At 48.8% G+C, this 23,723-nt stretch overlaps 1 protein-coding gene across 4 annotated transcripts in view; it reads right to left on the reverse strand.

Moving 5' to 3' along the window:
• Window positions 1-23,723, reverse strand: part of DDX42 (DEAD-box helicase 42) — a 465,634-nt gene that overhangs the window by 436,250 nt on the left and 5,661 nt on the right. The window lies entirely within an intron of this gene.

Here is a 23,723-nt window from a genome sequence, read left to right on the forward strand (position 1 = left end):
TCAGAATTTGGAACTACATCCCCCTTTTACCAGCCCCACTCCCTTCTTCAAATTAGAGATGGAACATCTGGTTAAAATGCACCTTGACCAACCTTCTATACAAAGGACACATTTTAGATGATCATATCAGAGATTGACAATCCATAATGATCAGTAGATCATTAGATCTTCTGAATGAGCCGGCTCAAGGTCTGTTCCTCTGTGCAGGTTCATGGGAATACAAGTCATACAGATAAAGGCTAGCCCCGGTGGCTTATCTTGATAGGTACTTATTTGCTTCTAACCTGTGATATTTTACATCCTCATTGCTGCTTCTCCTAGGTTTTCAAATGATCTATATAGGTTTTTGACTGTTACATGCGCCCCCCTGGTGAACAGAAGCACTGGCCTGCTCTTTAATTGACTGAGAACAAACATTCTGAAAAATATTGAATAAACCCGAGCATTTACTCACTAACTGAAGTAAAAGGTAAAAAGCAAAACCTAGTGTCCTGCACCACTTAACTTTAGAAATTCCTCCACTTTTAAAGAGTTCTTGCAACGAACATGTAAAAATTAGTTTCTTCAAAATTCAAAAACATGTATTTCATCGACATGCATGCTAAAGGAATTTCACCTTAGTACATCAAATTATAGGTGTACTCAGCAGTCAGATTTATCAGTAGACTGGGAAGTATTTTTTTATTTAAATGTGATTGCTTTCAAAGAGGAAATTAGTAACAGCCATGCCTTCACCTCCCCAATCCCCCCCACCCAACAACAATGCCAATGGTGAACCAAGAGGCAAGTCAGTTGCTATGTGACCCTCTGGGTGGACAACGCTATAGTTTATTATTTCAAACACAAGAGAAGGTTTTTGTACAGTGCACATCCTGAAATCATGTATATCAAGGTGCTCGCATATGTGAGAATTAATTAAAGAGAGGCAAAGTGAAATAAAAACGGTCTAGGAATACACAATCTGGTCAAGAGCAGAAGCTGGAACTGATCCCAGGTTTTCTGGTTTACACTTTGAAATTCAACCATTAGAAGGGTATGCCTTTCCCGCTCTCGTTTTACTTCACAAGTTAATGCGTTGTCTTTAATTTTTAAAGCATGAGATTAGCGTGTGGGTGGTTGACAGACGCTAAATGAAAACTCAGCTTGTTTTAGGCTTGTCCAAGAGAATATTATGCTGCTCAGCCAGGCACTTGGCTGTCCCACCTCGATCACATAATGTTATTAAGTGGTCAAAGAGAAAGAGAGGATAGGATCTGACTATCATCAAACAACAGTGATGTACTCCTTGTTTCAAGATTCATAACGTTCTCACTCCACCATATTTTAGAGAGTGGACTATGAAACTGTGTGTTCTTGATCCCCTAGATAAAATCAAATAATTGTTGGGTTACAATCCTGTTTTCTTCTCACATACTTACTACCAGTGTTTGATTTGATTAAAGGTTTTCCCATCTGTGTTGAAAAACTCAAAAAGGAGCAGAGAAATAGATTGTGAAAATGATTACCCAGGAGCACACAATTTATCATAATGGGCGGCTTTAAAAAAAAAACATGTTTTCTGGCTCCATAGTTTTCATTTTACTCATTTAACAACAAATGTGGTTTAAATAGTTCTAATGGTAAGACTTGGGGACTACTCTCACCAAAAGAAATCCATCTGTGCTGGGGGACCTCCTCAGACTAAAAACAGCGTTCACAACCAGCATATTTTATCAAAGTGTTAAAACAAGGATTAAATGTCAAGTCTCCTACTGCCATGGCTAAAACTTTCCTACTGTCCCTTGTCTATCGGTTGAGGTTTCAGGATGTGCATCTGCCCACCTCAGTGAATTCCACACCTTGTTGGAGGGGTATTTGTCAAGGATTTTCTTACAGCATTCGGGACCTTAACTGTGAGCCTCGTTCTAAGAACTCCTAAAGTTTACAGATAAAGTAAAAGCATGAGCAGATTATGAGGTCTAAGAATCTATTTAATTCCAATTCAATAAGTTGCTTCCTTTCTACACTTGACATGCCCAAGATAGCAATAGATAGCAGAGAAGTCTTACCCGAGGGCGCAATAGAGGGATAGTGACTCAGCTACAATGTAACAGTATTATCAAATCTAGGACTCTTCTAGAGAGTAGTGGCTTAAACTCGAATGCTGTATGGCACAAACCTTTCAAGATAATTATATGACTCTCCACTCCATGTACATGCTTCACTTTCCCCCATCTCCAGCTTACTTCCGCCCACCCTCACCCTGTTGGCATCAATGTTGCCCTCGGTCACGCAAATTACCTTACTTTTTGGCCCCTGGGGAACTGTGGGTACCCAAGTTTTAGAAATATAATCTATAAACTATGATCGATCTTTCTGACTTTGTAATAATGCTACTCATCTATTTTACGCAAAACGCTTCCTATATTGAGCTATGTAAATCACTCTGGTAATCCTGGGACTTGAACAATCTGCATAAAATATCCATTTATATATAAATATAATATTTTCTCCCCTGCGCTCTATGTTGTATGCTCCTTTTGTGAATCTTCCTCACCAAACTCCCCCCTCTCCCTAGTATATAAAAAACCATTTAACTGTGACCTTATAAACTGACCAATAATAATAGGTCCTCCTAGTAAATACAGCAAGCACACCAAAGAGCAGTGTAAGTAGATCAGATTAAAATTATAAAATGTAGAAGTCTAGTTCAAAATGGAAGTAATAACTTTTTAATTCTATTGATTAAGGATTTCGTTAGTCGTTAAGCAGTGTCAACTGGCAGGCGAGATGAATTATAGTAAAGTATGGCGCATTTCAATGGCATCTATATACATCGCTTCAAGAGTCACCCACACTGACCCTTTGAAGGCAACATCCCAATGCCATTCTTCATCCACGAATGCAAGGTGCAGCATGCTTTCTTGAAATATTTGCTTTTTTCGAAAAGGGACAAGGTGAACATGACTAACCAACTTGATGCAGAAGTAGGTTATTCAAATGAATACATATTAAACCATAACTCTGTGTCTCAATCATGAAAGTTCCATTTAAAAAACAGGAACTATCACCCTTTGGTCCTTTCATAATATAACAAGCATTTGCTATGCAATAGGTCTCGCATTATTAAAGTTTGAGCTATTGGCATTGCTAACAATAATGCAACACAATAGCTCAACATTCACTAATGCGAGACCTATTGCAATGCAAATGCTTGTTTCATATGAGAAAGGGCATGCCTGTTTGTAAAACCTTGAGGATCGCCGCCTCCCACAGGCCATGCACTATAGACAGCCTTGTAAATAAGCTTCACATATTTCACATCCGTTATTAAATTGATCACCAACACATGCGCAACAAGAGGGACACAATGTAGCCGTTCAGGCAAGAAGACTTTCCTTGGGTGGCACAGTGGGCAAAAAAGCAGATGGAATTAAATGCTCCCAGAACAATTTCCAGTAATTACGAGTAAGTCAATCGTTCTTATTCATCACTTTTGGGCTCCCGATAGAATCCATTTTGTAAGACCTCCCTTCTCATGTAGTGTCGTCAAGTGTCCTACGAGAGCCACTGTAGCTAAAGTCACTATTGCCAGACATTTCAATAGAGTTTGTCATCAAACAGGAAGTTGTTGCCACTGTTGTCAGGCCTCTTCCTACCACCAATACAGCTAATGGCACCGATTTCAGACCTATTGGCAATGATCATGTTGTTAGGCCTGCTGACACTGGGAGGGCCACCATGCCTCGTCCTACAACCATTTTTGTCAGGACCCTTGCTGAGCTCGCTGTTAGATGCCACACACAAATCCCTACTGACATGCCCCATGCTGCGCTCACCACTGTTCGACATCCAAATAGCAACTCCCGACGAAATTTTATTAGCCCCCACCCAACAAAATAGAGCACTATTTGCACCCCTGCGGGCTCGGCCTACTAACAGGTAACTAGCTAACACTACAGAAGATTTCATGCGAGGAGGGCAGGTAGGGAGTGTCGGCACGAATTTGGATAAGTGGGTAATGTGGGAAAGTCACACGGCACGCGAAGGGGTGCAGGAAGGTAGGATGCAGAAGTAACATTGTGAAGGGAGACTGCTTCTCAGCGGCTGGAGGCTCACTGTGGAGGTTGTGGGTTGCGAATGGGGAATCGGGAGCACAACATTATTAAGCAAGGCAATAGTAGGCAAGATCAGGATCCCAGGAGGAGGGGCTTGTGAGCAGAACTTGAGGGACTTGTGGGCTGAACTGTCGACTGTGGGCCAGTGGGATAAGGTGCGGATTTCGGTGTGTATTGCATCCAGTGGTCCTGAGCAAATTGTTCATTATCCTCGGAAACGGACCCTGTTTGGGTATGAGGCACCGGGTAGTCCTGGGACAGAAGCATACAGGTTGATTAGGGTAAGAGGGAGACAGAAGAGCGCCAGGGGGAGCAGTGGGGAGGGGGGCACTAATGTGGCAGCGGGGGAAGGGGCAGGGTTGGGTCTAGTTACATGTTGGGGGGGGGGGGGGGGGGTGATGGGGGCGAGGCCATCCAGGAGAAGGAATTTTTTCAGCTAGTGAGAACAGGGTGGGGCTGGCTATCGGCGATTGGGTCAGCTGCTGGTTATCAACTATGTGAAATGGCAATTTTTAAATGTATGAATGTGAGGTTTTATTCGGTATTGAAGAAAAATGTTTTTTCACCAGGAACATTATAAGAATGAAAGCATGGAAAACATTGGCACAAGTTTTCAAACTGTCTGTAAAAGAAAGGAGGGCTGTGCACACTATACGACCTTTTCTTGTGGGCGCTCTGAAGAGCATGCTCACGTGTGCTATTGAGGGGGAAACTGGGGTTTATTTCACATGGAATCGTTTGTTTCTCACATCTCCTATAGTCCACCCCATGGGCATTTATGTCATGCCGCTCGGTGACTTAAACTCTATCGCTGAGAAAGTGTCTACAGGTTCCGAGTTGGGTCCCGTACGAGATCGGGCCAGTCTTTCAGTCTTCCGAGGTCGATAAATTGAGCATCATTAAATGGAGTATTAAAAACATTTCCGGCTTTGATCGATGCGGACGTGAGGCATGGGGAGATTATACTAGGCGTGAGCAGTGCGATGTGCTGTTCCTGAAACCTTAGCATACATCCCACAGTTCAAGTGCTCAAATTCAGTGACGCCTAACTACCACGGTTTCATCTGCGATACCCTTTAGGTCTTGGTGTACACACATAACTACATTTCGCCGTTTTCGCGTATTATACGACAAACACGCTTACAGCAATGCATACTTCAATCTGCCCAATGAAACATATCGCCAGGTTCCAGCACCAAAGAAATGAAAGAACTGAAGTCTGACGTAGGTTTGTATAAAGAACTGGGCTCTCCCTGTTCCTAAATTCCTACCAATTGAAGCTGCTGTGCGAAGCAGAGAGGACCCGCGCGTGTTATATGCAGACACCTTGTCACGAGGTGGGCACTCGTGATACCAACCACAGCATATACTCACTCCCTCGGTGGCTCATCAGCCAAGCCGTGGAGAGGGAAGAGCCCGGGATACGGAAAGCCACTGCAATACAAAGAGATACAAGCTAACTTGTAAACATGATCCGTCACTACACGCCCCCTAGGCACAGACTAACTCGTAAACATACACGCCCCCTATAGATAAATCCAGTACTTGTATAGCGATAGATAGATAGACAGGAAATTCAGACACAACAGCCGGCAAGCAGACAATACAGTCCGTATGGGCCGGACGAAAAGGAGACAGGGCGGATACAAAAAAGCCTAATTTTCAATCGGAGGCCACCGTTTTAAATAAACGATGACGCCAGCCAATGAAAACGAGGGGCTGGGCTACAAGGCCCCTTCTGAAATCTCCTTGATCATAATAGCCACGCAGAGCAAGCAGCACATACGCGCTGCAACGCTAGGCGAGACCTAAAAAATGTATTACACACAGTGTAAGACAGGCTGCATGTGTATAAGATAGGCTGTCACAAAATGTGCAAAAAGATTCAGTATTTAATTCTTACATTGAATCCAAATTTAATGTAATCAAAGAGGATGGCGATGGCTGAGAAGTGTGATGACAGGGGTGTGGCCTGAATTCCATGGTAGGCTGACACGTGGAGTGCAAAAACAACAGTTGATGGACAGAATGCAGAACCATGTCATACATTCACCCCAGTACAGAGATCTGGGCCTAAAGCCATCGTTTTTTTGCTCACCACACCACCCCAGTTCAGACATGGCCAAATGCAAATCAGCCTTGACCCTGTGCCTCATGGGAACAGTCCAGCCCGAACTGCCAAGCCATGTCTTTCCTTGACCGGAATCAAGCATCCTAGGACCAGTTTCTGGCTATCAGCCGTCATCAGCCAGGATAGCTTGACTCCAGTGGCGTGGCGAGCACGGGACTCACGTCTGAGCATACCCGTCCCACTCAGGGTGACAAATGCAAAAACAAGCATTTGCAATGCAATAGGTCTCGCATTAATTAAGTTTGAGCTATTGGCATTGCTAAATTTTGCAACACCAATTGCAATAAAAGTCTATAAATTGTAGACCATGGTGGTATCTACGAGGCATGCCGGCACAGTGAGAGCAGAACTAGCAGGGCCACGTATTCCAAGAGTGACAAAATAAAAGTGGAAGCAGACAAGCCAGCCCTTCAGGCACAGTGAGTGCGACTGCTGGGCGTGATGCGATGTCTGGCAGTCAAGTGTTCTCCATCAAGACGGCATGCCACTGCAGTGACCCAAGGCTGCGTGCCTGTCAATAACGTCAGCACCTCCTCTGTCCCACACGTGGACAATAGGCTCTGCTCTTCCAATGGTGGCTCTCACACCGGCCACCAAGCAGGAGAGAGCCCGGGAGTCTGCCCAGAGCCAAAGTAGCCGGCGCGAGAGAAAACGTAACGGAGTCCTGTGCTCTCCACGCCACTGGAGTCAAGCTATCCTGGCTGATGACGGCTGATAGCCAGAAACCGGACCTAGAATGCTTGATTCCGGTCCAGGGAAGACATGGCTTGGCAGTTCGGGCTGCACTGTTCCCATGAAGCACAGGGTCAAGGCTGATTTGCATATGGCCATGTCTGAACTGGGGTAGTGTGGAGTGCAAAAAAACGATGGATTTAGGCCCAGACCTCTGTACTGTGGTGAATATATGACATTGTTCTGCATTCTGTCCATCAACTGTTGTTTTTGCATTCGTCACCCTGAGTGGGACGGGTATGCTCAGACGCGAGTCCCGTGCTCTCCACACCACTGGAGTCAAGCTATCCTGGCTGATGACAGCTGATAGCCAGAAACCGGTCCTAGGATGCTTGATTCCAGTCCAGGGAAAACATGGCTTGGCAGTTCGGGCTGGACTGTTCCCATGAGGCACAGGGTGAAGGCTGATTTGCATATAGCCATGTCTGAACTGGGGTGGTGTGGAGTGCAAAAAAACGATGGATTTTGGCCCAGATCTCTGTACTGGGGTGAATGTATGACATTGTTCTGCATTCTGCCCATTAACTGTTGTTTTTGGACAAGTGGAGTGCAAGCACCAGCCAATGGGAGACTACACCACCACTAATCTGCATACTCCGAACTCGCAGGCAGTGGTCCCCAGTGGCAGAGTGTGAGGAGACTGTCTAGAAGAGGAACACTACTGTGGGGAGGACACCACAGTGATGTAATTTGTCCTTATATCGAGTGACCAGTGGCAGCCCATTGTGGCTGCTTGAAAAGGACAGGGAAGCAAACTCACAGGAGAGTGGGAAGTCTGTCCATGGGAGGGACAAACAAGATGGAACAAGATAGATAAGAATCAAGCAAATGAGAGGACGATAAAGCCTACTAGTGGTAATCAATGTGCAGGCTGCAACTCCACTGTTAAGTTCTTGGAAAGCCCACAATATTTTATGCCCTAACAGACCGCTTGCGACACCTGGTATGCAGGACCTAGAAAATGGTTAATGATAAACAGCATTAGCAAAAATATCCCACAGAGCAATGATGGATAGCCATGCACGAGTCCCCACGCAGGTGAATATATGCATCAAGGCGCTACGGCGGCCCAGGGGCTAAAAGTTCTTTACAGGTGAGACAAATGTGTTTTTTCTGTGAAAAAATGATATCCAGGCCATCCTTATATTGTTCTAAAAACAGTCACTGAAAAGCTTTTGTGCGATTCTTTTTTTGCTTTTTACCACATGCGTGTTTTACTTTCAGTTAGTCCAATATGAGACACCACACACTTCAATGACGGTGACCATTTTGGGACTCACAGTAGAAGAATAAGGGGCAGGAGGACGTTACTGCTAAACGTAGGTAAGCAGCTTCTGACAAGGACAATAGAAGCACTGCAAATGAAATGGAGAAAACAAAACTAAGTGCATATGGAACTAGCACCTAAAAAGTACATTTTAGAGTGACTAGCCTTCAAGAAGTGTTCCTCGGAATGCAAGCAAAGTAAAACCCAGGATAGAAATCAGTAAAGAGTGATTTATAATATACAAGCAGTACTGCATACTACTAGGATGTAGTCCTCCTGCGGGGACATAATGTGTGTTGTCACAGTACAGAGTAAACATTCATGAAGAACGATAAATGTAAAGGATTTCAAGAGAAATGAGGGAACACTAAGTTCCTATTACTGTAATTTTAATTTTTTTCCAACTTTAATAGCGCTAAAAGGGAAAGCAATACAGCTGGCTTTGAAGAGGAAGGATTTTGGATTTTAGTTTTCTTCTGAGCTATGTAAGAAGCAATTTGATAAGAAAGAAAACAGGAAGTAAGTTCCTTTTAGCAGCATGGCATGGAAACGAACAGCCTCCACAAACCAGCACACTAACTGGTGGAGGAAATCCTCCTTCTTGACCAGTCATCAGCATTTGACTCCACTGCTAACCAAATTGTACCCAGTGTAACTGTAAACAAGACATTGCTCTGAAATGGATGAAGACCAACATGCACGAAGAGCCCAAATTATGTTCTTTCCTTCCCGAACACCACCTATCACCAACCCAATAGTTATTCCTCAACTCACTCCAACCAAAAGGTTAACCAAGTGACTAAAAATACACTGCGCCCCATCCAAATCCTCAGCCCCTCATATAGGAATATCCCACATTGTTCCAGCCTCTAAAGCTCTAGTCTTGCTAAGCCACATCCGCATCAGCATGCTCACATTGGACTATCAAAACACCCAATTGCCAACTGCAACAGATCCAGAATGCTGCTGCAAGACTAGTGCTAAACCTGAGCAAGGGAGACCAGATCATTTTTGCCCTTGAGGATCCCCATGGCCTGATAACATACTTTTAAAGCTCATTTTATAATCAACTATACACTTGACAGGAATCATTATATACAATCAAATTCGGGCTCTACTTCTAAATCAGAAAAAATGGTTCCATATAGGACCATCCTACCTCTAAACAAGCATTGAAAATGCAGTAGGTCTCCCCTTTCCTTCTGTCCTTTCGTTTCCTTGTCTAATTTCTTCATTTCCTCACTCTCCCTTTGCCTCTTTCCCCTTCCCTCCCTTTCTTTAGGTCTCGGCAACGAGAACTATTGTCGCCTAGTAAGCTAGCAAGGGACTACAGAGAGGTGGACGAGCCGACCAGGGTCTGTGGACGCGCACGCAGGCAGGCAGGCACGCGCCAGACACACACACAGACAGACACACGCACGCACGCACACAGACACACACACACACCCTCCCTCTCTGCCCACTCCCTCTCTGCCGCCCCCCCCCCTCTACCCCCACTCACCGGGCTCTTTCCCTCTGCAGCGGGTCAGTCATGGCAGCAGGCAGACTCAGTGTCTTCTCCGGCGATCTTCAGCTGATGTGCACGCTCACGCTGCGTCTCCTGCGCGCCCACCACGCTGTTTCGCGCCCGTTGATCCTCAGCTTGTGATTACTACTCCTTCTAACCCGGATTCTAAATTACTATTTCTTGGTTCTCTAACTCCACTCTGTTGATTCGTAACAAACTGATATTCAGCTCATTTCACAGTCTCGCTTTTGCTTCTCATAAATACAATAAGATTATTTTAAGCAATGTCTACCTTCTTTTGGTTCTGTGCCTATTATGCTTCGGACTATAGAGTTTTAGAAAGTGTGGTGGAAGATTCCATGATATCAGTGGTGTGCACAGTGCAGAGTGAGTGTGCAGAGTGCAGAATAGTGAGTGCAGAGTAGTGAGTGCAGAGGAGTGAGTGCAGAGGAGTGAGTGCAGAGGAGTGAGTGCGCAGAGGAGTGAGTGCGCAGAGGAGTGAGTGCGCAGAGGAGTGAGTGCGCAGAGGAGTGAGTGCGCAGAGGAGTGAGTGCGCAGAGGAGTGAGTGCGCAGAGGAGTGAGTGCGCAGAGTAGTGAGTGCGCAGAGTAGTGAGTGCGCAGAGTGCAGAGTAGTGAGTAGTGAGTGCAGAGTAGTGAGTGCAGAGTAGTGAGTGCAGAGTAGTGAGTGCAGAGTAGTGAGTAGTGAGTGCAGAGTAGTGAGTAGTGAGTGCAGAGTAGTGAGTAGTGACTGCAGAGTAGTGAGTGCAGAGTGCAGAGTAGTGAGTGCAGAGTGCAGAGTAGTGAGTGCAGAGTGCAGAGTAGTGAGTGCAGAGTGCAGAGTAGTGAGTGCAGAGTAGTGAGTGCAGAGTAGTGAGTGCAGAGTAGTGAGTGCAGAGTAGTGAGTGCAGAGTAGTGAGTGCAGAGTAGTGAGTGCAGAGTAGTGAGTGCAGAGTAGTGAGTGCAGAGTAGTGAGTGCAGAGTAGTGAGTAGTGAGTAGTGAGTGCAGAGTAGTGAGTAGTGAGTGCAGAGTGCAGAGTAGTGAGTGCAGAGTGCAGAGTAGTGAGTGCAGAGTGCAGAGTAGTGAGTGCAGAGTGCAGAGTAGTGAGTGCAGAGTGCAGAGTAGTGAGTGCAGAGTGCAGAGTAGTGAGTGCAGAGTGCAGAGTAGTGAGTGCAGAGTGCAGAGTAGTGAGTGCAGAGTAGTGAGTGCAGAGTAGTGAGTGCAGAGTAGTGAGTGCAGAGTAGTGAGTGCAGAGTAGTGAGTGCAGAGTAGTGAGTGCAGAGTAGTGAGTGCAGAGTGCAGAGTAGTGAGTGCGCAGAGTAGAGAGTGCGCAGAGTAGAGAGTGCAGAGTAGTGAGTGCAGAGTAGTGAGTGCAGAGTAGTGAGTGCAGAGTAGTGAGTGCAGAGTAGTGAGTGCAGAGTAGTGAGTGCAGAGTAGTGAGTGCAGAGTAGTGAGTGCAGAGTAGTGAGTGCAGAGTAGTGAGTGCAGAGTAGTGAGTGCAGAGTAGTGAGTGAAGAGTAGTGAGTGCAGAGTAGTGAGTGCAGAGTAGTGAGTGCAGAGTAGTGAGTGCAGAGTAGTGAGCGCAGAGTAGTGAGTGCGCAGAGTAGTGAGTGCGCAGAGTAGTGAGTGCGCAGAGTAGTGAGTGCGCAGAGTAGTGAGTGCGCAGAGTAGTGAGTGCGCAGAGTAGTGAGTGCGCAGAGTAGTGAGTAGTGAGTGCAGAGTAGTGAGTAGTGAGTGCAGAGTAGTGAGTAGTGAGTGCAGAGTAGTGAGTAGTGAGTGCAGAGTGCAGAGTAGTGAGTGCAGAGTGCAGAGTAGTGAGTGCAGAGTAGTGAGTGCAGAGTAGTGAGTGCAGAGTAGTGAGTGCGCAGAGTAGTGAGTGCAGAGTAGTGAGTGCGCAGAGTAGTGAGTGCGCAGAGTAGTGAGTGCAGAGTAGTGAGTAGTGAGTAGTGAGTGCAGAGTAGTGAGTAGTGAGTGCAGAGTAGTGAGTAGTGAGTGCAGAGTAGTGAGTAGTGAGTGCAGAGTAGTGAGTGCAGAGTAGTGAGTAGTGAGTGCAGAGTAGTGAGTGCAGAGTGCAGAGTAGTGAGTGCAGAGTAGTGAGTGCAGAGTAGTGAGTGCGCAGAGTAGTGAGTGTGCAGAGTAGTGAGTGCAGAGTAGTGAGTGCAGAGTAGTGAGTGCAGAGTAGTGAGTGCAGAGTAGTGAGTGCAGAGTAGTGAGTGCAGAGTAGTGAGTGCAGAGTAGTGAGTGCAGAGTAGTGAGTGCAGAGTAGTGAGTGCAGAGTAGTGAGTGCAGAGTAGTGAGTGCAGAGTAGTGAGTGCAGAGTAGTGAGTGCAGAGTGGTGAGTGCAGAGTGGTGAGTGCAGAGTGGTGAGTGCAGAGTGGTGAGTGCAGAGTGGTGAGTGCAGAGTGGTGAGTGCAGAGTAGTGAGTGCAGAGTAGTGAGTGCAGAGTAGTGAGTGCAGAGTAGTGAGTGCAGAGTAGTGAGTGCAGAGTAGTGAGTGCAGAGTAGTGAGTGCAGAGTGGTGAGTGCAGAGTGGTGAGTGCAGAGTGCAGAGTAGTGAGTACAGAGTGCAGAGTAGTGAGTGCAGAGTGCAGAGTAGTGAGTGCAGAGTAGTGAGTGCAGAGTGCAGAGTAGTGAGTGCAGAGTGCAGAGTAGTGAGTGCAGAGTGCAGAGTAGTGAGTGCAGAGTGCAGAGTAGTGAGTGCAGAGTAGTGAGTGCAGAGTAGTGAGTGCAGAGTAGTGAGTGCAGAGTAGTGAGTGCAGAGTAGTGAGTGCAGAGTAGTGAGTGCAGAGTAGTGAGTGCAGAGTAGTGAGTGCAGAGTAGTGAGTGCAGAGTAGTGAGTGCAGAGTAGTGAGTGCAGAGTAGTGAGTGCAGAGTAGGTATGTGCAGTGCAGTGCAGGTATGTGCAGTGCAGTGCAGGTATGTGCAGTGCAGTGCAGGTATGTGCAGTGCAGTGCAGGTATGTGCAGTGCAGTGCAGGTATGTGCAGTGCAGTGCAGGTATGTGCAGTGCAGTGCAGGTATGTGCAGTGCAGTGCAGGTATGTGCAGTGCAGTGCAGGTGAGTGGAGTGCAGTGCAGGTGAGTGGAGTGCAGGTGAGTGGAGTGGAGTGCAGGTGAGTGGAGTGGAGTGCAGGTGAGTGCAGTGGAGTGCAGGTGAGTGCAGTGCAGTGCAGGTGAGTGCAGTGCAGTGCAGGTGAGTGCAGTGCAGTGCAGTGCAGGTGAGTGCAGTGCAGGTGAATGCAGTGCAGGTGAGTGCAGTGCAGGTGAGTGCAGTGCAGTGCAGGTGAGTGCAGTGCAGTGCAGGTGAGTGCAGTGCAGTGCAGGTGAGTGCAGTGCAGGTGAGTGCAGTGCAGGTGAGTGCAGTGCAGGTGAGTGCAGTGCAGGTGAGTGCAGTGCAGGTGAGTGCAGTGCAGGTGAGTGCAGTGCAGGTGAGTGCAGTGCAGGTGAGTGCAGTGCAGGTGAGTGCAGTGCAGGTGAGTGCAGTGCAGGTGAGTGCAGTGCAGGTGAGTGCAGTGCAGGTGAGTGCAGTGCAGTGCAGTGCAGGTGAGTGCAGTGCAGTGCAGTGCAGGTGAGTGCAGTGCAGTGCAGGTGAGTGCAGTGGAGTGCAGTGGAGTGCAGTGCAGTGGAGTGCAGTGGAGTGCAGTGCAGGTGAGTGCAGTGCAGGTGAGTGCAGTGCAGGTGAGTGCAGTGCAGGTGAGTGCAGTGCAGGTGAGTGCAGTGCAGGTGAGTGCAGTGCAGGTGAGTGCAGTGCAGGTGAGTGCAGTGCAGTGCAGGTGAGTGCAGTGCAGGTGAGTGCAGTGCAGTGCAGGTGAGTGCAGTGCAGTGCAGGTGAGTGCAGTGCAGTGCAGGCGACTGCAGTGCAGTGCAGGCGACTGCAGTGCAGTGCAGGCGAGTGCAGTGCGTGCAGTGCAGGCGAGTGCAGTGCAGTGCAGGTGAGTGCAGTGCAGGCGAGTGCAGTGCAGGTGAGTGCAGTGCAGTGCAGGTGAGTGCAGTGCAGTGCAGTGCAGGTGAGTGCAGTGCAGTGCAGTGCAGTGCAGGTGAGTGCAGTGCAGTGCAGGTCAGTGCAGTGCAGGTCAGTGCAGTGCAGGTCAGTGCAGTGCAGGTGAGTGCAGTGCAGGTGAGTGCAGTGCAGGTGAGTGCAGTGCAGGTGAGTGCAGTGCAGGTGAGTGCAGTGCAGGTGAGTGCAGTGCAGGTGAGTGCAGTGCAGGTGAGTGCAGTGCAGGTGAGTGCAGTGCAGGTGAGTGCAGTGCAGGTGAGTGCAGTGCAGTGCAGTGCAGTGCAGGTGAGTGCAGTGCAGGCGAGTGCAGTGGAGTGCAGTGCAGTGGAGTGCATGCGAGTGCATTGGAGTGCAGGTGAGTGCGGTGCAGGTGAGTGCAGTGCAGTGCAGGTGAGTGCAGTGCAGGCGAGTGCAGTGCAGGCGAGTGCAGTGCAGTGCAGGTGAGTGCAGTGCAGTGCAGGTGAGTGCAGTGGAGTGCAGGTGAGTGCAGTGCAGTGCAGGTGAGTGCAGTGCAGTGCAGTGCAGGTCAGTGCAGTGCAGGTCAGTGCAGTGCAGGTCAGTGCAGTGCAGGTCAGTGCAGTGCAGGTCAGTGCAGTGCAGTGCAGGTGAGTGCAGTGCAGTGGAGTGCAGGTGAGTGCAGTGCAGGTGAGTGCAGTGCAGGTGAGTGCAGTGCAGGTGAGTGCAGTGCAGGTGAGTGCAGTGCAGGTGAGTGCAGTGCAGGTGAGTGCAGTGCAGGTGAGTGCAGTGCAGGTGAGTGCAGTGCAGGTGAGTGCAGTGCAGGTGAGTGCAGTGCAGGTGAGTGCAGTGCAGGTGAGTGCAGTGCAGGTGAGTGCAGTGCAGGTGAGTGCAGTGCAGGTGAGTGCAGTGCAGGTGAGTGCAGTGCAGGTGAGTGCAGTGCAGTGCAGGTGAGTGCAGTGCAGGCGAGTGCAGTGCAGGTGAGTGCAGTGCAGGTGAGTGCAGTGGAGTGCATTGGAGTGCAGGTGAGTGCAGTGCAGGTGAGTGCAGTGCAGTGCAGGTGAGTGCAGTGCAGGTGAGTGCAGTGCAGTGCAGGTGAGTGCAGTGCAGGTGAGTGCAGTGCAGGCGAGTGCAGTGCAGGTGAGTGCAGTGCAGGTGAGTGCAGTGCAGGTGAGTGCAGTGGAGTGCAGGTGAGTGCAGTGCAGTGCAGGTGAGTGCAGTGCAGTGCAGGTGAGTGCAGTGCAGGTGAGTGCAGGTGAGTGCAGTGCAGTGCAGGTGAGTGCAGTGCAGTGCAGGTGAGTGCAGTGCAGTGCAGGTGAGTGCAGTGCAGGTGAGTGCAGTGCAGGTGAGTGCAGTGCAGGTGAGTATAGTGCAGTGCAGGTGAGTGTAGTGCAGGTGAGTGCAGTGCAGGTGAGTGCAGTGCAGTGGAGTGCAGGTGAGTGCAGTGCAGGTGAGTGCAGTGCAGGTGAGTGCAGTGCAGGCGAGTGCAGTGCAGGCGAGTGCAGTGCGTGCAGTGCAGGCGAGTGCAGTGCAGTGCAGTGGAGTGCAGTGCAGGTGAGTGCAGTGCAGGTGAGTGCAGTGCAGGTGAGTGCAGTGCAGGTGAGTGCAGTGCAGTGCAGGTGAGTGCAATGCAGGTGAGTGCAGTGCAGTGCAGGTGAGTGCAGTGCAGTGCAGGTGAGTGCAGTGCAGTGCAGGTGAGTGCAGTGCAGGTGATTGCAGTGCAGGTGATTGCAGTGCAGTGCAGTGCAGGTGAGTGCAGTGCAGGTGAGTGCAGTGCAGTGCAGGTGAGTGCAGTGCAGGTGAGTGCAGTGCAGTGCAGGTGAGTGCAGTGCAGTGCAGGTGAGTGCAGTGCAGTGCAGGTGAGTGCAGTGCAGGTGAGTGCAGTGCAGTGCAGGTGAGTGCAGTGCAGGTGAGTGCAGGTGAGTGCAGTGCAGGTGAGTGCAGGTGAGTGCAGTGCAGGTGAGTGCAGTGCAGTGCAGGTGAGTGCAGGTGAGTGCAGTGCAGGTGAGTGCAGTGCAGTGCAGGTGAGTGCAGTGCAGGTGAGTGCAGTGCAGGTGAGTGCAGTGCAGGTGAGTGCAGTGCAGTGCAGGTGAGTGCAGTGCAGTGCAGGTGAGTGCAGTGCAGGTGAGTGCAGTGCAGTGCAGGTGAGTGCAGTGCAGTGCAGGTGAGTGCAGTGCAGGTGAGTGCAGTGCAGGTGAGTGCAGGTGAGTGCAGTGCAGGTGAGTGCAGTGCAGTGCAGGTGAGTGCAGTGCAGGTGAGTGCAGTGCAGGTGAGTGCAGTGCAGGTGAGTGCAGTGCAGTGCAGGTGAGTGCAGTGCAGTGCAGGTGAGTGCAGTGCAGGTGAGTGCAGTGCAGTGCAGGTGAGTGCAGTGCAGTGCAGTGCAGGTGAGTGTAGTGCAGTGCAGTGCAGTGCAGTGCAGGTGAGTGCAGTTGAGTGCAGTGCAGGTGAGTGCAGTTGAGTGCAGAGTGGTGTGTATTGACAATGTAAATGACAATGCCATTTATTTATGATTTAAAGAAAAAAAAATGTCATGAGCAATGCCAATAGCTCTACCTTTAATGATGCCGAGACCATTGCATTGTAAATGCTTGTTTTATCTTGCTCTTTCACACGCACACACATACAGGTTGATATGTACAATGTCAGGACACGCATGCACTTACCCAGGCACATTATGCTCTGTATTTCTGCCCAATTACTGACACGTAGTACAGAAGTCCATCACGTGTTCTACGCTTTATTTTGTCATATTCCAAACCCAAGGGACCTGGCCCATTTCCAAGCTTGTGACAGTGTTTTACTCGAGAACAGCAATGTAACTGTACCAAGGAGCATGGCTATAACTACCTGTGTAAAGAGGTCAGTATAGTTTCTACATGCCTAGGAGCACATTCTCAGAAAAAGAAAGGACATATAGAGCGGGCGGGTTGTTCAATCCATTGCACGTCCCCACAGACACTTGCCTGAGTCCTGCCTGCCTGTTTCGAAATACAAACAAGCGATGTGGTGAATTCCATGACTGAAACCAAATAAGAACCCCCAATTGCCCTCGTCACTTACAATACCCCACAGCATTGTCTGTGGTGGTGGGGGGAGGGGATGTATGCATCCATGTACCTGGAATGCAAGCAGAATGCAACCCCCTTGCATGCGACAGTTCAGGAAGAGATTCTAAAATGTGCCTGGAGTCTGTTCCCACCTAATGAGGTCTAGGGTTGAATGGGCTCACAGGCTGACCCCGTCCTTTCAGGGTCTGAATACAAATATCAACACGTGCCCCAAATATTCAGAAGAATCTGATACGGTGACACCAAATGGTGCTAGAAGTGTGGAGAAGTGTGGCTTACTGGTTAGAGGATTCAGAAAAGGGGGTGGTGATGAACAGAGTGTCTGAATTAAGCAGACCACTCTTACCCAGTCCAAAGATCAGGGCTTGATCCATCACCGTTATTTATCTCACTGCCCCATCCCAGCTCAGAACCTGGCTATATGCAAATTAGTCTGTCCCTGGCCCAGTGCATCATGGGAACAGGGCAGACCAAACTACCAAGCCAATTCTTCACCAGAAAGGAGACAAGCTACCGGGGACCGGTTTCTGGCATTTCAGCCTCTTCGGCCCGGCTTGCTTGAATCCTGATGGAGCAGTGAGAAAGGGACTCATGTCTGAGTATACCCTGCCACACCTATAGTGGCCAAAAACGATTCAGAAAAGGGGGTGGTGATGAACAGAGTGTCTGAATTAAGCAGACCACTCTTACCCAGTCCAAAGATCAGGGCTTGATCCATCACCATTATTTATCTCACTGCCCCATCCCAGCTCAGAACCTGGCTATATGCAAATTAGTCTGTCCCTGGCCCAGTGCATCATGGGAACAGGGCAGACCAAACTACCAAGCCAATTCTTCACCAGAAAGGAGACAAGCTACCGGGGACCGGTTTCTGGCATTTCAGCCTCTTCGGCCCGGCTTGCATGCGACAGTTCAGGAAGAGATTCTAAAATGTGCCTGGAGTCTGTTCCCACCTAATGAGAGGTCTAGGGTTGAATGGGCTCACAGGCTGACCCCGTCCTTTCAGGGTCTGAATACAAATATCAACACGTGCCCCAAATATTCAGAAGAATCTGATACGGTGACACCAAATGGTGCTAGAAGTGTGGAGAAGTGTGGCTCACTGGTTAGAGGAGGCAGACCTGGAAGCAGAGGTCAGCCCGGGACCAGGGTTCAATTCCCGGCTTGGTGGTGTCTTGAGTCCTAAAATGTCCATGGACTCTACAATTCTCGCTCCGGTGCCTACTCGATTCACGGGTTCACACTCTGCGACTCTGGGCAATAGCTTGCTTAATCTCCACAACGGCCCCTCGCGGCGGGATGCCTGGCTTTCACCTTGCGGATACCCTGCCGGGGTTATCTCACAGGGGAATACCAGGACGGGTTCCCTAAGCAAGCGCTTAGAAACCGCTCGGTGATTTGCGCTATATAAATTCCTGTACACAGGGCTACACGGCACTCAACATTCACCGAACAACCATTGACAAAGCTGTTGTGGCTTGTTGTAGGTGTATTATTTGTTGTATTATTGTATCTGACAGAGGCAGCAAACTACCAGGTGTGTGGGAAATTATGCTAAGCACAGATTTCCCCTTGTATGCCCAGCCTTCTATCGGTTTGGGACTGGGGACGTGTCACTGTACAGTGACTGGTGCAGATATGACCGCTGAGTACTGTCAGGAGCCATTGCTTCCTACCGAGCGCGAAATGAATAATGAGGTGGCGAGGGCATGTGAACGAAATCCATATTGTCAGCGAAAATTAACTGAGAAAGCAGTGTGTGTGCGTACACTTTGGTGTGCTGGAACATATAAATCCATATTACCGCGCGCACAACGTCCATGCACTGTCACACTTGACCAGTGCGCTCGCAACCACAGGCACACTTCACTTTTCTCATATCCAAGCTGGGGCTTGGAAACACCCCCGTTTATATATAAACAGCCGCTCACGTGCAACCAGCATGCAGAGTTGCGTAGACAGAAAACTGTCCTCTCCAGCGAACACACTCCCTGGTGTGGAAGTAAGAAAACAGTTGCTAATTTGGGGACGTGGTCCCCTCTTACCCTGGAACACGGTGCCACGGCACTTATTGCACTATTGATGGCTACTCTTTTGTGCACGCACACTACATGCACAGACATATTCCCAACACAGACAGGCAAAAACCTTGAACATACCTAGCACTTCTTCTGGCGAACAAGTCTTGAGAACACACACGTGACGTGCTTATCTTCAGTGACATAGAGGAGTGCTAAAGAGCTATCCGGGCATTACGACCCCAATAGCACCTGAAGTGGGGGTTATAGGTCGCTGCTGCGCCCCATAAATTATTGATGAAGTTGAGATGGAGAAGTGACAATGAAGAGGAGTACCTTCAGTACAGACTGTCGACAACTTCGCCTAAGTGCTGCTGCCCATGGTAATAGGAGAGCCGTGTTTACTATTAGTTTCTCACTGCATGCTTAGGGTGAGGCGCAGCAGCCAGGGCAGCTGACTTCGGAGCACAGGGTTCACGGTTCGATCCCCGGCTCCGGCGGCAGCTCAGCTCAGCATGACTCTGGGCAATAGCTCACTTAATTTCCATGATGGCCCTCAGCGCCTTGAGAACCGTAAGGGTGAGTAGTTCGCGCTTTACAAGTATGGATTTTTTTATTTAGGGTATTTTGTACTTTTAACTAGTGCCACGCTTCTGGGGTGCACGTGAAAGGAGAACGCCATGGCTTTCCACAAGTTGTCTAACACACAGGTAAATAAAGAGGCGTTGTTTAGGAAGTGCACATATTTGATATGTATATATCATCTGCGCAGGAAGAGCAATCAAGGCACTTAGGTCAAGTGACGTCGAAGGCCAGCACTCCATCTCTGAAAATTGTATCAGCACCACTGGTAGCCTTCCCCAAGCAATTCCAAGGTGTTCTACAGTGACTCGCTGTAATAACCCTCGGCCTTGACCCCACCAACACACAATAATATTTACCAGTCAGCCATGCCTGGATAATAACTAACATGTGGGTCTATAAAAGCTCTGCCTTGAAGAGTGCTGCTGGGGGGTTTGGGGTTTTAGAGAGGGGCTCATCTTTTCCAGGTCCTCCTCGGCATGTTTCCGCTTTCCAGAGACGCACCTATAAAAAGTGCAGCTGGTGCAGCGGCACCGAGGCCCAAGGGTCCCGCTACACATCAATTATAGCTGCTCTTAATACCAAACCAGGGGATAGGAGGGTGCTTGTTGCTTGCATATACGCAGCTTGTCTCTTTGTTAGTTACTGGCGCTTTCCTTGTGCCTGTAGGCAGCAGGAGGTAGGGTTTGTGGTTTGGGACGGGCTCACTGCGGGGAGGGGGCGCCCGTGCATCAGCTGCTACCTGACCAGGCTGCTTGCTTATTCTGGACCTGAGGCAACGCATGCTGCAGCGAGAGTGGTGCTTTCTCCAGGATGCCACCTGTAACCGGGATTCTTCTTTATGATTGCCGCAGTTGCCCACCTTGCTTGCGTATTCAACTTGGGCTAATGTTTTAGGTTAAATGCACACTTTGTCCCTAAATGAGCTGATCATCGCCAGAGCTGATGCTGGGGTGTATCAACACCCTACCCTCTCCTGTCCAGTCCCGGCAGCCTCCCTACACCTACAGCTATTTAGTTACCATCCGATGAGTCGCCTGTGCCAATCTCAGCATGAGCATGAGTCCTCTCGGCGCGGCGTAGCCCCCGGCACTTCCAGCTACATTCGGGGATCCTCTCAGAGACGCAGGTAGGTGAAGCAGCCGGCTGCTGATGACAGAGGCTCTCTGTATGCGCCTAGAAGACAGTAGATGGGCTCCGAACACTAACTGGGGTTCGGCAGTACTATAAGCTCATCAACAAGTGCTCCGCCATGATGCAGAGTTTATTGTTTTTCTGCCGCCCCACTTGGACGGCCTCGGCCTGCTTTCCTTCAGCTGCAAAAGGCTATTATCTTTATGGGCCATGTGTTTGGCCCCCCCATAAAGATAACAAACCTTTTGCAGCAGAAGGAAGTAAGGGCAGTCTGTCCAAGTGGGACGGACTAAAAAGAGAAAACTGTACGTCACTGCAAGTTCTTTCCCAATGGCTGGCCACTGTTTAGCATAAACGGTGAAGCCGGCCAATGAGAAAGAGGGGTGGGGCTTAAAGCCTGCTAGTGTAAGCTCCTGAGAACACAATCTCGCCAGCAACCTGTGCATGTGCGCAGCTCTAGGCTTCGACCTAAAAAAAAAACTGTTGGGTATCTTTACTGTCACGGGCACGGCTGTCTACTGTCCAGCCAGAGATGAGGCGAACACATGTAAGGTATACACACATGTACAAAAGGCTTGCAAGATACCACTGCTTTCCATCAGGTTTCTGCAGTGAATGAGACTTGTGCAGCGCAGGCACCCGTGGGGAAATGTATCCCTGGAGATATTTCTGCTTGAACCAAATTTTGTGCGAGACAAAGTTATGCAGTCAGAGCAAGCATAAAAAGTCCAGGAAATTAATCAAAGTCAGAGTGAATCAATGCAAGGTGTTTCCTCGAGATTTCAGTGCCATAACTAAAATTACTCACAGTCTTGTGGTAACACCTATTATTATTTACAAAAGGCAAGTCAGTTTGTTGTGTGACTAATAATGCTGCTAACCATTGTAGAAGACATTAGAAGGAGCCCCACTCATTGCGCTTGCAATGCAGGTATCATCTGGCATAGCATGGTTACATAGTCTAGAAACAATGGGCGCTCTCTAGATTTGTTTTGATTATTTTAATAGGAGTGGTTGGAGTAAAGTTGATCAAATGGAACCTGTAGAAGCAAGAGACGTGTTTCTTGGCTCGCCACTGGGAAAGTTTGTGTGATCTGAGGCACATCGTATGATTTCCTTGTGCCTACGGTCTCAAATAGCTGCCAAACACAAGTAGTGTAAACAAACACAAAGATACTGTGCACTGCTGTGAGCAAGTCAGAGATCTGCAGACTGCCTTGCATCAGATCACGGAAGAGCTTTGCACTTCTAGGCGCCAGCAGCCAGAGAGATCTTGCTGTATTGTACTGGACGCGAGAGCAGGATCTGCACCCCGTTGTGCCCCAGCGAGAGAAGGAGCTGCTGGGCATTAGATTGAGCCGCACACTGCCTGGCTCCAGAGGGAGAGCGACATTCACAGACTTGCAGTGATAAGCGCAACCGCACTGCTGGGAGCCATGGGGCAGGCACAAAAGTGAGGAAAGTTTGTTGCCAAGGAACCCATAGCTGCGCGGTTCGAGAAAGGAAACACAGACAGAAGGCCGCCATTGTCAAACTAAAAGCACACTTGGCGCAGTGAATAATGAGGCTTGGCCGAGGGATATGCCAACAGGAGCATGCTGCATTGCCTAGGGTCCCAGGACGAGGTAAGAGAGCCCGCCGGATGCGCATTTTAAAGAAGCTGTCGGTATTGGGAGAGAAATATAGTGTGTCAGGGCTAATGAAGGAGTGGGTGTAATGCTGCAAGAGAGAGATCCAATCCCGGTGGGCGGAGAAGTCACCTTTTCAATCGTGAGCCTGCGTTTTGCATGGAGGATGACGCCCGCGAATGAAGATGGGAGGGGCTTTAACTCCGCCTCCGAAAGCTTCGGAATCTGCATTGATTCCAAGAAGCCCTCAGCATGGCGAGCTCGCCAGGCTGAGACCTAAAAACCACATTGCTTCCCCAATCTTCCTCTGTACAGACATGCAAACTCTGGAACATGTCCCTCAAGAAAATAGGATCATTCAGCAATTACTTTGATCTCTCCATTTCCTAAAACAAAGCACCAACTGGGCCAAATCCACAATAGGTACAGGTTTGTACATACAGGTTTTGATCTTTATTTAGTGAAAAGTTGTCTCACTTATTTAAATGGTTAAGGCATATGACAAACTCCATAAATGTTCACAAGACTACAGTCAACGAACAGCATCAAAAGACAATTAAAACAGCCCTGCAAACTATACTACATACACGAATCTTAACCACATTTGCTCTCCCACACCTGCCAGTCAGATGTCTGTGACCTATCCACCTACCATAGCTCACAATTACTTACTATTGGAAACCAAATTATTATTATTTTTTTATTTATTTTTTTAGAAATCCTCAATCCCAAGGCTCTTTCCTCACTCCTCTCACTTTTTAGGTCGAGCCTAGAGCCAGCGCGCATGTGCCGCTCTGCGAGACTTGTTGTGGAAGAGTAAAGAATAGGAACCCCGCTCACTCTCGACCTGTATTTGCCATTGGCTTGTGTCATAGGCTGTCCTAAATGCTGGCTTCTAATTCGTAAATAGGCATGTTAGTCCCTCCTTAGTACCTCCTCCTCTTCATTTGTTACCTCCCATGGCGACTGACCCCTTTACTCTGGCTATAGGGTACGTTTAATTTAGGCATGGAGCACTATTTTCTTTAATGAAGTTCTCCTACTGCAGGCACGACATGCTTTGGTGCCTTCTTTACCCCCTCCCCCCCCGCCTTCCCTCCTGTTGTCCGTGCTTTCTTCACCCCACCCGACCTCTCTCCCGTTGTCCGTGCCTTCTCCCACCCTCCTGCTCTCCCTCCCGTTGTCCGTGCCTTCTTCCCCCGGCCCACCATCCCTCCCGTTGTCTGTGATGCCAACCATTTTAAATGCAATAGGTCTTGCATAAATGTGAGACCTATTGCATTGCAAATGCTTGTATACTGTTTGTTCGTCTTTATCTGCACAGGTGCCAAGTTCTCGTGGTTCGTGTAAAGAGCTGCTTCAGTCAAGAACGTTTTTTTCCCATTGAAACGTAATGAATTAAGACCATCAATAACAGAATTCAAATTTTAAAAAGTTTGTACAGGCTGGAGGACCTAGTCACAAAGGCACCTGAGAAAGTTGTCAGGGCTTCGCTGTAGGTGACCAGATTTTTCAGGACCAAATAACAGGATGACCAGTGATGCAGAAGTTCGACTAAATGTTGGCAATGGACGATTAAGGAGAACAATACAGCATCCATCAGCATAAGAT

Source organism: Lissotriton helveticus, chromosome 5_1, assembly GCF_964261635.1.
Source record: "Lissotriton helveticus chromosome 5_1, aLisHel1.1, whole genome shotgun sequence".
Lineage (NCBI taxonomy): Eukaryota > Metazoa > Chordata > Amphibia > Caudata > Salamandridae > Lissotriton > Lissotriton helveticus.